Source organism: Oryctolagus cuniculus, chromosome 8, assembly GCF_051225735.1.
Source record: "Oryctolagus cuniculus isolate XC-2025 breed Fujian yellow rabbit chromosome 8, ASM5122573v1, whole genome shotgun sequence".
Classification (NCBI taxonomy): Eukaryota; Metazoa; Chordata; class Mammalia; order Lagomorpha; family Leporidae; genus Oryctolagus; species Oryctolagus cuniculus.
The window spans coordinates 36,396,908-36,411,849 of NC_142874.1; the positions used below are offsets into that span (position 1 = coordinate 36,396,908).

At 39.4% G+C, this 14,942-nt stretch overlaps 1 protein-coding gene across 9 annotated transcripts in view; it reads right to left on the reverse strand.

Moving 5' to 3' along the window:
• Positions 1 to 14,942, reverse strand: part of GRIA2 (glutamate ionotropic receptor AMPA type subunit 2) — a 170,834-nt gene that overhangs the window by 115,646 nt on the left and 40,246 nt on the right. The gene's annotated exons all lie outside the window — the stretch shown is intronic.

Below are 14,942 nucleotides of genomic sequence, written 5' to 3' on the forward strand. Positions count from 1 at the left end.
GGGGAGTGAACCAGTGGATGGAAGACCTCTCTCTCTCTGCCTCTCCTCTCTAACTCTGCCTTTCAAATAAATAAATCTTTAAACAAAAAAAATGACTAACCCTCTTTGGAGGACCACTCATCAAGGACACTCACTTAATAATCTAAGTACTTCCCAGCAGACCCTCCTGGTGGTTACTGTAATTAGATCAAGTCTCCACCCTGAACCTATTAGCCATTAACATTCAGGCATCACAGTTGAAACATCTGCAGGAGTTTTGGGGAAAGAAATCCCATTATACCTGAAATATACATACATACCAATAAATTTGATTACATTTGCAGAGAGGAACAAGATAATGGAAAATAGTGAATTTTTATCATGTTATTTTTGTGTCTTTTGAATAGGATCAATAATTAATATATCATTCAGTCTCCAGAATGTAAATTCAATTTCTTGCCTTCTTTTGAAAATCTACCCTTTACCATTAAATCTGGCTCATTAATAGAATTAATATGAATTGTCATTTTAGTCTGGAAAAACAGTATAATTCAACCTCAGTTATCTACAATGGCTGGAAGGTATGGATTTCTGGTGTGAATTTAATTTTGATTAATCAGAATTTTGGGGCCAGTGGTTGTGGCATAGCAAGTAAAGCTGCCGCCTGTGGTACCATGATCCCATATGAAGCTGGTTTGTGCCCTGGCTACTCTACTTTTCTTTTCTTTTCTTTTTTAATTTTTTAATTTGAGAGGTAGAGTTACAGGCAGAGAGAGGGAGAGACAGAGAGAAAGGTCTTCCATCCTCTGTTTCATTCCCCAAATGGCCACAACGGCCGGATCTGGGCTGATCTGAAGCCAGGAGCCAGCTTTTTCCAGGTCTCCCACATGGGTACGGGGGACATCTTGTACTGCTTTCCCAGGCAATAGCAGAGAGCTTGATTGGAAAATGGGCAGCCAGGATATGAACTGGCACCCATATGGGATGCCAGCACTGCAGGCAGAGGCTTAGCCCACTACACCACAATGCTGGCCCCAGCTCCACTTTTGATCCAGCTCCCTGCTAATGGAGCTTTCTCACCATTTTAGCCTCTCCTACTTATGATGGCCAAGCTCTGCCTTTCATCTGTAGGATGTTTTGTGGGAGAGGGTTTTCTGCTTCCCCACTCTCTGCAGAGGAAGGACCATGTATTGGGTCTCTCTCCGGTACAGGGTTGTTGTTGTTGTTTACTCTTCTGTCAGTGAGGATGGATCTGTCCCTGGGTCCTGGGGTCAGCAAGTTTGATGCTTCTCTCTTAGTAGCTTAAGTCCTTTGCTCTGCAGGAGAGAAGGGTATGGGGAGGAGGATGGAACGTTTTATTTTTAATTCAGTGATGGTCCCTCCCCTCCTCTGTGTTTGTGCCATTGAGGTAGGCTTTCCAGTCTCCTGTTCTCCTACACTCTTATCTTAATGTGCAGAGTAAAGGCCCTTGGAAAAGAGTCAGTCAAGTCTGTGGGCAAATAATTGTTCTCAGTATTCTACTATCCTTTTCATGTCCATAGGATCTGCAGAGATGTCATTTTGTTGTCTTATATTAGTGTCACTTCTCTTTCTTTCTCAATATGGATGGAAGTTTTCATTAATTTTTCTCTACTGATTTCTTATTTTGAACTTCACTGATTGGTGCTCTGATTTTATTTCTTTTCGTCTGATTATTGTATCTTTAATTTGCTTATTTTTCTAGTTCCCAAATATAGAAGCTTAGATGATTTTTTTTATCTTTCTTCTTTTCTAATGTATACATTCAGTATTAGAAATTTCTACCTAAGGACTCCTTATTTTGCATTCACAAATTGTTATTAGTTATCTTGTCATTTTCAAAATATTTTAAAATTTATCTTGAGATTTCTTTTCCTTTATTGACATGTTATTTAGAACTGTATTTTAAATATCCAAGCATTTGGGGGATTCTCTAGCTATCTTTCAGTACATAAAGAAATACACCGTATGATTTTTATTCCTTTAAATGTAAGGAGTTTTTAATAGAACAGCGTGTGGTCAACTTTTGTGAATGTTCCACGTGAACTTGAGAAGAGTATGTAGTTTGCTTTTGTTAGATGAACACTTCCATAGATGTCAATTGTATCCTATTAATTGATGATATTCTTGATTTCATGAATGTCTTCACTGATTTCCTGCCTGCTGTTTCCTGCCCATTACGGTCAGTAGGATGTAGAAATCTATAACAATAAAAGTGAATTATTCTATATTTCCTTTCAGTTTTATCAGTTTCTACCTCATTCATTTTGACACTGTTGTTAGGCACCTACACATTAAGGATATCTGTCTTCTCAGACTCGACCTCTTTATCATTGTATAATGTCCCTCTTCATCCGTGACAATTGTCCTTTTCTGAAACTGAGTCAGCTGAAATGAAGGGTCCACTCTGCTTTCTTTTGATGAGTGCTATCGTGATCTGTATTTCTCCACTTACTTACCTTTAAGCTACATGTATACATGTCTTTACACTAAAATGTGTTTCTTACAGACAGCAAAGGTTTGGCTCTTGCTTTATCATTCATTCTGGCAATTTCTGTCTTAATTAGTTTATTTAGACCTTTGATATTATTTAGACCTTTGATATTAACTAGATTAATATCCATCATCTATTACTGCTTTGCATTTTTCACTAGTTGTCTTTTTCCCCATGTCTCCCATTCTTCTCTGACATCTGTGGTTATAATATAGTACTGCATATGATTATATTTTCTCTTCTTTCAATTATGCTTATTTCTCCACATTGTTTCTTGTTGTCCAAGACTTTTGAATATACATTTACAATTAATTCAAGTCCACTTTCAAATAACACTATACCACTTCACATGTAGTGCAAGTACCATATAACAAAATACCCCTGATTCCCCCATCCACAATATCATTCTTTTTGTTTATATATAAGCATATATCACCATACATAATTGTATACATTGTTGCTATTATTATTTTTATTTCTACTGTACTACCTCAACTAAAAACAAAAATAAGAATTTTCCTATTATGTTTTATGTATTCTGTGTCTTCTCACTGAAGAACTTCTCTTACTATCTCTTACAAGTTAGATCTACTGGCAACAAAGTCCTTCAAATTTGTTCACAAAAGTCTGCATTTCTTCTTCATTTCTAAGCAATAATTTGGCAGATTACAAAAATCTGTGTTAGTGTAGTTTTTTCTCTCAACATTCAACATTTTAAATATTTTACTCCAATCCCTTCTTGCTGACATGGTTTCCAACAGGTAGTCAGTGGTCTTTTTATTTATTTATTTATTTATTTTTTGCTTTTGTTTTTTGTTTTTAAATTTTTACAGACAGAGGAAAAGACAGAGAGAAAAGTCTTCCATTCACTGGTTCACTTGCCAGATAGTGGGCTGATCCAAAGTCAGGAGCCAAGAGCCTCCTCTGGGTCTCCCACATGGGTTAGGAGCTCAATCACTGCTTTCCCAGGCCATAAGCAGAGAGCAGCATTGGAAGGTTAGGAGCCGGGACTAGAACTGGCACTTCAGGTGGAGGCTTAACCAACTGTGTCACAGCATCGGCCCTCAATTGTCCTTTTTAACGTTGGTCTTCTACAGGTGAGGTGTTTCTCCCCCTCCATCTCGCCAAGACTTATCAGTTTCAGTACATGGCTAGGTGTAGGATTTTTTGGCATTTCTCTGAGTTTTCTGAATCTACAATTTGAGGCCTAGCATTGATTTTGGAAAATTTCACTCATTACTACCTCTGGTTTTTTTTCTGTGCTTACAATGCACACCTGAGTGGTGCCTTCGCGGACCCAAGCACATTATCACAGCTGCTTTAAATTTACCATTTGACTATTCCAGCCTCCCTGCCATGCATAACTCTGGTGCTGATGCTCACTCCATCTCTTCAACATGTGTTTCAGACTTGTAGGACGCCCTGCGTTTTTCCATGTGTGATGCCCTGGATAAAAGGACCTGCAGTAAAAGAGACATGTCGTGACACGGAGGTGAGGTGCAGGGAGAGGGAAAGCTACCTGTGACCCAGTGATGAGATCTCAGCCATTCAATGATACTGTGCCTTTAGCAATGAACCTCATGTTTTCTTCCTTGAATTCAAGTGAAGAAGGGAGCTGGTACTGGGGATTTCCTTTCCCCAAATGGTTAGGCTCTACGAAATCCCCCGTAGAGTAACTTCTGATGAACCAGTTTTTTTGAAGGCTGCCTTTGTTGTGATCATGTTCTCATGTATTTGAAAATGGTCACATTTCTCCTCCCCCTGCTGGAAGCACTAGGGGAATTTTCTCTGCTATTCACGGCAAGAACTCGGTGGAACTCCAGGAGGTGATGCTGCTCTTGGGTTCAGCTGTGTCTTTACTGATTCTCTGCCTGCTGTTTAGGACCATTACTCGTAACAGCAGGTTGAAGTCTGCAGCTGTAACAGCGGTTTCACCAGGAGGTGAGACTCATCAAAATGATAGTGGTGGGGAAGGGCCATGACTGAGCGCCCTGCAGTCTAACTCAAAGGCTTACCCACACGGAGCCTCCCTCTGATGTCTGATCTGTCCAATCCAGTTCGCATTTCCCTCCTCCTGCCCAGGGAGGTCTCTGCTCACAGATTCCTACTGCAGGAGGTTGTGATTCTCCGAACCTGCCCGTGTGTGGTTCTAATCTGGAGGTGGTAGTCGACTGTGTGATTGCATTTCTCTGACAGATTTAAGAAACGTTGCTTTTCCAGTTTGTTCACGTTGATACTTGTTTATGTGGAAGGACTGTTTCTAGCTTCGTACTTGCCAGACTGGAAACCAAAAGTCTCACTACTTAATTTTGGTCATGCACCTTCCTTTTTTCATAATCATTACTTATCCATAAATAACATCAGCTACTTCCCAGAGCTGTTGTCAAATCTAATAATCCAAGTACACAGAAAAAACTAGAATCCATTTTAAAAACTCATTGATTATTGCTCTACAATATTATAACAGTGAATTTTCATTAATCAGTTAATTCTTAACTCACAGAAAGCAAAAATTTTGTTCCAGTATCAAGACATTTTCTCATTAACAATAAACTACAAGTACTAACCAATAACAGACAGCTTATGTTCTAATATGCTTAATTATCATTAAAGTGAATCAAATATCGCATTTTCTGAATTTACAGATGTTTGTTTAGTGTTTGAATACAAAAGTACCCCATAAAATAAGCGACTTATTCTTAAAATGGGTAATGCTGAAGAAAAACGCACTGCAGTTCCAACAACCTGCGATGTTTCCAACACGACACTGAATCGCAGTGCTTCCTACTCCTCACACGTTCACTTCCCTTCCTGCGTTGCACAATAACCTTAATGCTTCACTTTCCTTCTGAGCTCTTTCCTGAGAATTGAGTCCTATTTGGGTTTAATACCCCTGGCACCAGAGCATTTTGCTTTACCTTTATCATAGGGTGCATATAACATGTCACAGTCTAATAATTAGTTCGCTTATGTGTCTTTCTAGTCAGAATTTGGAGGTAAGGGCCCCAAAATTCAATTTTCTATCTTCAAATGCTAGCACGGGAAACTAGAATTAGTAGTCAGGAAAGGTATGAATAAGTGGGTAAAACAGTGAGCAAACAAATTAAAAATATGGTGCCACAATAATCAAAGAAATGTGACTCAATCTATGACACATTTTAAATATTCTCAAATTTCTAACCCAAATGCATCCACCTGAGTCCCTTGCCAAGTAGAAATCTGAGAGCGCAAGCTGTGGAGGCTACCAGGTGGTGTGTTCTCAGCACGAGGCCACGCCTTGAAGCGGATGGCTTGCTGCCTTTGGGAGCACCACGGCTCCCAGGTGTCTCCAAAAGACTCATCACATGGGACTCAGGCCAAGTCTGTGCAAAAGCACAGGGCAGAGGAAGGAAAGAAACCCTCGCGGTACTTCAATGAGCAGGCACTGTTTCTCACAGGGAAGATAAGAGCATCTAATGAGTGTGGCATCATCATCCTCATCACCGTGAGTTCAACTGAAGTCTGACCAGGACTTGGCTCACCTAAGAAGTCTCCTCAGTCAGATGAAGAGCTGACCCTCGTGCAGAAAGCTGAGTAGCACACAGGTGCTTAAAGGCAACACAAATTTAAGAAGCACTTTTTGAATTAATTATGAAAAAAGCTTATACAGGGGAATTTTATCAAAATTATTTATACAAAGCTTCCTACAAAGCCACCATCAGTGAGAAAAGTTGGATATTAAGATAAAGCAGTTCTGGATTGCAAAAGGTAAAAAAAAATTAATTTGTAAAGAATTGCTGGGTGCAACTTTTAAAACCCCTTTTATATAAGCACAAAATAAAGTTCAAAATTGTACTACAAAAAAAAAAAAAAATGCCCTGAGTTTAAAGCTGAATAATCACTCAGATGAAATGAAATTGAATTAAATAGCTAAATGTGAAATACAATCTTTAAATTAATAAACTTGATTTTTATAAAGCAAATTATAAATATTCATACAAGGAGTTGTTCCTGGAGTGTCAGCATCCTTCCCTGCTTATTCAGGTAGAATTACTGATTTCAGTTTGAAATTGTTTAAATATTTAAAATGACATTCCTACAAAATCAGATCACAGCATCTTGGCATAATATCACAGTAAGTATGAACTCTTTACTTAGGTTACTGCATGTTCTTTTCATAAAAGTATTTTAAGGTCTATACTATTATTTCACAATTGTCACTGTGAGAGCCAATAATAAAGGAATTTGTCCAAGGACACATCCTTGTTAAGCAACAGAACTACAATTCTAATATAGGCAATGGGTTGTTAATACAATTAGCTCCTACAACTCAAATATGAAATACTAAACACACTTCCCTCAGGATATTGGTAATACTTATCTGAGTCATGTGGTCATGTGGAAGAATAGTATTCTGAATCCAAGTGAAGTCATATGCCTGACATTCATTATAACCTTGAGCAGCTAAAAAACTATGACATAGATCTATCTCGTTCACAAAGTGCTTCAGTCTGTATTTGATGCATCTTGCCTCTTGGGTTAATAGTTCATTAAATTAAAACAGACTGTTTGAAGTATTGTATTTCATTTGAGTTTCCCTAAACCTCTTCCTTTTCACTTCTAGGCAAGTCCTCTAATTATAGCATTATGAAATCTGGTAAATAAGCTCTTGTTTATTCTTTTCAAATTTTGATAAACTTTGATCATCTGTGCTTTCAACACTTTGACTTCCCATACAGAGAGTTCCTTGAAGTACATTAAATGAAAAATTCAAGAGTTGAGTCTGTTTCAATTTCAAAGTCCCAAAATTTCAAAGGAATCAGAAACGTGTTATTCAGACATGCTAAAAAGGATTTTTTTAAAAAGTGTTTCTAAGGTTAAAAAAAAAATTCTACTACTGTCATAAGTGACACTGCCAAAAAATCCCAAGAGCAAATGTACTGGATCCACTTCTCATTTCAAAAGTTCTAAAGAAAAAGCACATATAAACAACAACAATAAACTAACGGTTCACACATTTCTGAAGTCTCCAGCATCCTCATATCTTAAAACTTTACTCAGAAGAAAAATGCGCTTAATGTTAATTAGCATGATATAATGAACAACACAAGATGATAGGGCATTATGACAAAATATTTGCAGTAATTCTTTACAGTCTTTAGCAAACTTGCTTTTCACAGCATTCTCATATTTAACATTCAAAGAGGTTTCGCAACATTTTTAGCACCAAGCTAGTTAGCATCCTCTTTTTCCTAGATCCTCAATATTTTTTAACTGTTTCCTTTTCTTGTTCATATATCTCCACTTATTTTTTTAAATATTTATTTATTTATTTGAAAGGCAAAGTTACAGAGAGGTAGAGAGAGAGAGAGAGAGAGGGGCTTCCATCCACTGGTTCACTCCCCAGATGGCTGTAATGGATGGAACCACACTAATCTGAAGCCAGGAGCCGGGAGCTTCTTTCAGGCACAGGGGCCCAAGGACTTGGGCCATCTTCTACTGCCGTTCCAGGCCACAGCAGAGACCTGGATTGGAAGAGGAGCAGCCGGGACTTGAACTGGCACCCATATGGGATGCGGGCACCTCAGGTGGTGGCTTTACTCACTGCCAGCCCCTCCACTTATATTTGAAAAGCAATTTTACTAACACCTCATTCTCTATTTCACCTTTTCTCTGCAGACAAACTTCTCCAAAGAAACACAAAGCCTACACATGATGTCCATTTGCTGCCTTTGAACTATTCGCTTGCTCACTCCCTCAAGTCTACCAAATTTACTTCACCAAACTCTTCTTCTGGGCTCCCCAGAGACATTTCTGTTTCTCCATTCAGCAAACTATCTGACCTGCAGGGCAGCATTCCACAGAGCTCCACCACCTTTTTGAGATGGCTTCAATGTGCCTTCCATGCTATCACCCTCTCTGAGCATCTTTTCCAAACGTGTGGGATGCTCCTTCTCAGTCATCCTGGTCTTGGCCTCGTCTCTGAACATTCGATGCTGGCTTTCCTCCGAATTTTGCCCTAAGTAATCCTTTCTTCTCAAGCCACACCTTCTCCCTTTAGTGAGGCTTATGGACAACCACACTTTTTATCACACCCACATACAAGATTGCCAGGATCTCTATGACCAAGCAGGATCTTACTCCCAAATCCAAGACCAGGAATCCGGTTGCCTTCTGGATAACTTTAGTAGGATTATTCATAGGCCCCTGAAGTTCAATCAGTGGTCCCCAAACTGAACTCACCGATTTCCATTCAGCATCTTCTTTTCCACTAAGAAAGAATTCAATAGCACCTTACATGGTTCGAGATAGAAAGGAATACATTTTTAAAAAGAAAAGGCCAGCTCTGCTTTCTTCCAGTTCATTTTCCACATGCAAACACCCTATCTTGTCACAGACCTTCTAATTATCATCTATTCCTTCATCTGTACCTACCTTTCTAGTCTAAGTCACCACTATTTATTTATTTTAGAAGCAGAAAGAAACAATTAGACAAAAAGGCAAAAAGGAAGAGAGAGAGAGAGTTAGTTAGTTCCCATCCACTGCTTCACTCTTCAAATGCTTGAAAAAGTTCAGGAGCTGAGATTCAATGCAAGTCTGTCACGTGGGTCCAGGAACCCAACAACCTGAGCCATCATCTACTGCTTCTCAGAGCGGCCGTTACTAGGAGGTTGGAGTCAGGACCCAGAGCTGGAAATTGACTCCTGGCACTTGGATATAGAGTACTGGCATCTTAAATGGTTTCTTAACCACTAGGCTAAATGCGCACCCCAACCATTATTCTTATCCTAAAGTTCCACTTCATTCTCTAGATTGCAGCCAAAGTGATCTTATTTGTATTTTCATTTTGAATTATGTTTAAATTTTCTGTTTAAAACTGTACAAAGTCTTCTTATTGAGCTTAATTTGGATTCCAAAATCCCTAAGAGGACTTTGATGGGATCACTGATCGCCTCTGCAATCTTCATGTATGAACTTCTTGAGACAGCACTGTGGCCTAGTGGGTAGGGCCACCAGTGGCAGTGCCGGCACAGCTCTCTGCTATGGCCTGGGAAAGCAGTGGAAGATAGCCCAAGTGCTTGGGATCCTGCACCCCATGGGAGACACAGAAGCAGCTCCCTGCTTCTGGCTTCAAATGGGCGCAGCTCTGGCCGTTGCGGCCAACTGGGGAGTAAACCAGCGAATGGAAGACCTCTCTCTCTCTCTCTCTGCCTCTCCTTCTCCCTCTGTGTAACTCTGCCTTTCAAATAAATAAATCTTATAGAAAAACTCTCCCACTTGATTTCCATCTTCTTGTATGTGGTAGGATAATGTTGGCTAGAGTTTCTCGGCCACAGCTACATTAAAAATTGAAGTATTTTTCTCTTGCATATGGATTCACTTTGTATCTGTTTGCCCAGTAAGAAGTCTTAAGAAAGTTCATGGAAAATGCATATTATGAAAAAAAAACTACAAATAAGGACTGACGTTGTAGCACAGTGGGTTAAGCTGCTGCCTGAGACACCAGCATTCCATATGAGTACCAGTTCAAGTACTGGCTGCTCCACTCTCAATCCAACTTCCTGTTAATGCATTTGGGAATACAGTAGAAGACTGCCCAAGTGTCTGGGTCCCTGATACCCACATGGAAGACTCAATGGAGTTCAAGGCTCCTGGCTTTGGCCCTGGCCCTGGCCCAGCACTGGGCATTGCAGTCATTTGGGAAGTAAACCGTTGAATGGGAGATATCTACCTCCACCCACTCCCACCCCCTGCCCCCCGGAACTTTGCTTTTCAAATAAAATAGATATTAGGAAATTCAACTTTCTCTAACAAAATGAACTTACTTTTTAAACTCCCTTTATGCACAGCTTTGGAAGTTCTGTTGAAAGCAGCATAAATGACCTGTGTGTGGCCTGGCAAAGTCTTCAAGGGCACTGACAGCATCTGCTTCGTCTCTCTTGGAGCATTCATTCTCCACACCTGTTAGAATGCTGCAGCCACGCAGTGAGAAGCTCACTTCATGTAGAGAGCTCCCAGCATTATCTGTCAGCACTAAAATCAAGCATTTTATGATTTCCAACTACATGATGCCCAGCTGAATGTATACAGAAAGCATAAAGACTCATGAGAGAGAATGAAGTAATTGTTGTTTTAAAACACTAAGATTTGGGTTGGTTTGTTATGCAACGGTACATGACAGACATGCATGTATACACAGCTGAAAAACTTAAAAAAAGAGGAGATTAGGGATGTCGACCTCTCAAGCAGTTGAAAAACCCACATATAACTTTTTTTTTTTTTTTTGACAGGCAGAGTTAGACAGTGAGAGAGAGACAGAGAGAAAGGTCTTCCTTTGCCGTTGGTTCACCCCCCAAATGGCCACTACGGCTGGCACACTGCGCCGATCCCAAGCCAGGAGCCAGGTGCTTCCTCCTGGTCTCCCAGGCAGGTGCAGGGCCCAAGGACTTGGGCCATCCTCCACTGCCTTCCCGGGCCACAGCAGAGAGCTGGACTGGAAGAGTGGCAACCCGGACAGAATCCGGCACCCCAACCAGGACTAGAACCTGGGGTGCCGGCACCGCAGGTGGAGGATTAGCCTAGTGAGCCACAGCGCTGGCCCCCACATAAGCTTTGAAATTTTAATCATTATGACATATTTGTGTATATTTAATCATAGAAAGTATTAAATCGTTTAATAAATAAAATAGATTACTTTATGCATTCATGGAATACTTAACCTCATATCAATTTCTAAGTTTTCATAGGTTACATGACTCATGTGAAGGTTTTTTTTCCCAAATGGTTACAAAACTCCATAAATTAAAATCCATTGACCTGTGCAGTTCAAACCCATGTTGTTCAGGGGTTAACTATGGTCCATGTTGACTGTATTCTAACTCACAATGAAAGAAACAATGTTTTTCCTGTTCACTACCATATTTCCAATGGCTACTAGAGTTTCTGCTCTTCAGAGGGGCATCAAATTAATATTTGTGAACTCATTTGACAAATAAGTAAGTAAAAAGATAAATGACCAATATTCGATTCCAACAAGAACAGTATACCCTAACGTTTAAGGATTCTTGGTTTATAGAGCAGACTCTATGAGTTAAATCATGCCTCTCTAGTTACTGCTAAATGATGTGGAAATGTTCTATAAAATCATGGGCCTTGGTGTGTTCATCTGTAAAGTGGAGAGAGTGCTGTTTTGACTACTAAATAAGAAAATTATATATATATATAAAGATATATAAATGTGATTATACATATATAAATATATATTTGAGTGGCATATAAAAGATTCCTAATGAATATTAGATATTAATATTTACATATTTTAAAAAGTCACAAAGAAAAGGAATAGCTTTTCTGAGCTGCCCTGATATTCAGTAGAAAACTTAGAACAGCAACCTGTTTTCCTGTTTTTTTTTTCCTTCATACCTTCTTATTTCCAAGGGTTGGTAGAATAATGATTCTCATGACCTAATTCCCAGAACCTGTGAATATGTCAGGGTACATAGCAAAGAGTAATTAATATTGTATATGGAATTAAAGTTGTGAATCGGCTGATTTTGTGATAAGGATATTACTTCAGATTAATCAGCTGGCCCCTCTGTAATTACAATGTACTTAAAAGTGGAAGAAGAATGTGGAATAGGGTGAGTGCCATTGTGATGCAATCTGAGGAAAAATTCACGCTGATCTGCCATTGTTAGACTGGAAAATAAGTCTCTGTACGTCAAGGTGTGCACTTGTCCCCTCACAAGCAAGATAGGCAAGGAAACCGATTCTTCCCTAGAACCTACAGAAGGAAATGCAGCCCTGCTGCTACCCTGAACTTGGCCCACTGAGACCAACATCAGACTTCTAACCTCCAGAACTGTGAGATGAGAGGTTTATGTAGCAATAAATCACTGTGGTATTTGTGACAGCAGCAACTGAAGACCAGTAGATTCCCTAGTCAATATGGTGAGCTCATAAACATACACGCAGTCTCAAAAAAAATCCATGCATGATTGATTTCTGAAGTCATCCTTGGATTTATGGTATTTCATTCAGTTATTTGCATTTGGGGCCATTTAAATTATTTTATATTCCTTTTAAAAATTATTTCTTCACTGAAAGAGATAATATTTTCATTTGGAATGATTAAGTGATTTCATGAATGGGAAAGGCAAACTGAGAAAATAGTAGAAATGAAAAATGAAGTTAATTTTAACGATTCAGATTTATTTAATGCAAATCTCTACTGGAAAGATCAGCACACATGATTCTGACTCTCTTCAGTGAAGTAAACTTCACCTCCCTTGTTCCCCAAGGGGACAGCAGAACTATTAAATTTATTGCAATCATAATAAATATTGAATCTATACTGGGATGCTATGCTTTTTAAAAAAGCTAAAAACCTTTGCTAATGCAGCTTACCCCACACACTATAAAACTGATTTAGGGTAACTGAGTGCAGAAGCTGACACACCTGTAAATGAACCTTTAACCACATGCTGCGAGGCATTTATATGCTAATTTCTCCAAAAGTACCAAGATTCTTTGATACCACCTGGTTGGCCATATTTTCTGAATTAATTCCAATACAATAGAGTTGAATTATAATTTATGAGGTCTGTAGTCTTCAAACAAAAGTGATATAGGATAACTCCCAAAATTGGTTGGAGGAATTGCTACAGAACTCCCAAAACTGCTGGCCCAACACACAAAAAGCCCCTCACTGACACTGGTGTGGTAGACTAAAGGAAGCATTGCAGTAATGCACACAGCAAGGCACCAGGAAGCCATCTTTAATTCCTGGGCTCCCCCAAGGCCTCGGGGGTGAAGGATTTTATGGATAGAAGTTGGGGTGAGAGGGCATGTTCAGTGTGTGTCCAGGTTCCTGGTTGGTCGGTGCTGCTCTTGGCCTCCCTCTGACTGGTCAATGACACCATGTTCTTTAGGGAATTTCTGGTGACCAAGTGGGTTTCTGTTAGCGTGGGCTCTACAGGCAGGTGGTAATTACTTTCTGCCCTGGACCTGGAATTCCTACAAAAAAATTCCTGGAGACAATATCAGCTGACAAGATATTATCTAGGAGAGAAGCGAATGACCTCATGAATCTGGAGATTGGAACCTTGTAGGGCCAGCTGCCCACCTGCTTAAGTCAGCCAGCTAATTTTAGAAGGAGACTAATTAGCAATCATAAAGGCAGGTTGAGGGCCCCTCAAGCTAGGAGAGGGAGAGAGGACACCGGGTTCTGGTGGTATGGCGCTTCTGTATTCAGGGTACTTTATATGGATACAGTTTCAGCAACAACAATGCAAATGGATTTTGTGGTAGACAGAGTTCTTAGGTCACTTATAAAAATCCTTGAGCCACTAGAGAAAGAGAGAGAGAGCATTGCAAACAAAGACATCTGAAAGGTAGAATTTATTTCATTTGAAAGAGTCTAAATATTTATGACTATAAGACAAATGTGAAGCAGCCATCCTCACGGTAAAATACTAGCGTGTGCTTACTGCTTTGGCTACTCACCAGAGAATGAGAAAAGAGAAGGCCTTGGAAGAAAACAAGGGTATGCTATCAACCACTTTGAATTGAAGAGCTTACTCTGATATATTTTCTGCTTCCACACTCAAAGAAAATAACTGTGTAAGATTGTCGCCTAGTTTATGGAAATCCTGTTATTCTTAGTTCACCTTGACAAATTTAAATGCCTGGCAGAAAAGCCACACTTCTAGTAAGCATATGTTAACAACTGTGGGATAGATAAATAAATAAATAAATAAATAACAGTTTACATTATCTGACTTATACAAAAGTGCAATGAGGTTTCTGTTGGAGATTCAGTTTTGCATTTCTTTTTCTAGTCCTATTCAAATACCTTTGATCAGTAATAAATCATTTTTGGAGATATTACTATAAATGGAACATAGAAAGGGGAAGTTTTCCCTAATAAAATTTTTTATGATAGTTTCTGTATCTTTGTTCATTTTCTGCTCCTTTTGAGAGGTTTATGAGAAAGAGATAAAGAGGGAGAGGATTCTAACCAAGAAGCAGTTTATTGTGTTGGTAATAGAGGCAACACAAAAGGCAGTCAATTAAATAATGATCAGAAAACCTCCTACTCCTGGGAACTGGGTCAGAATTGAGGGCAAAGCTTAAATCTAGAGTCCTTAAAATTCACATGGGCACTCAGGGTTCATTCTTGAAAATTCTACTTATTGGAGATGGTCACTAAAACAACTAGGTGGAAGCCTAGCAAACTGGTATTTTAGACAGTAATGTCATTTATGGTTTCCCTTTGTAAGACTGGCCCAGAAACTTCAATGGGCCTTGGCTTGAACTTAGAGCCCATCCAGCAACCACTATGGAGGAGGGCAGGGATCTAGAAGATCAGGACTAATAAAGAGCAGCCTGAGACTTCACTGCTTAAAGTTGAAAGGCAGTGCCATCTCCGGGCTTCCACAGGAAGACTTGGTAAAATGGTCACAGAGCCTGT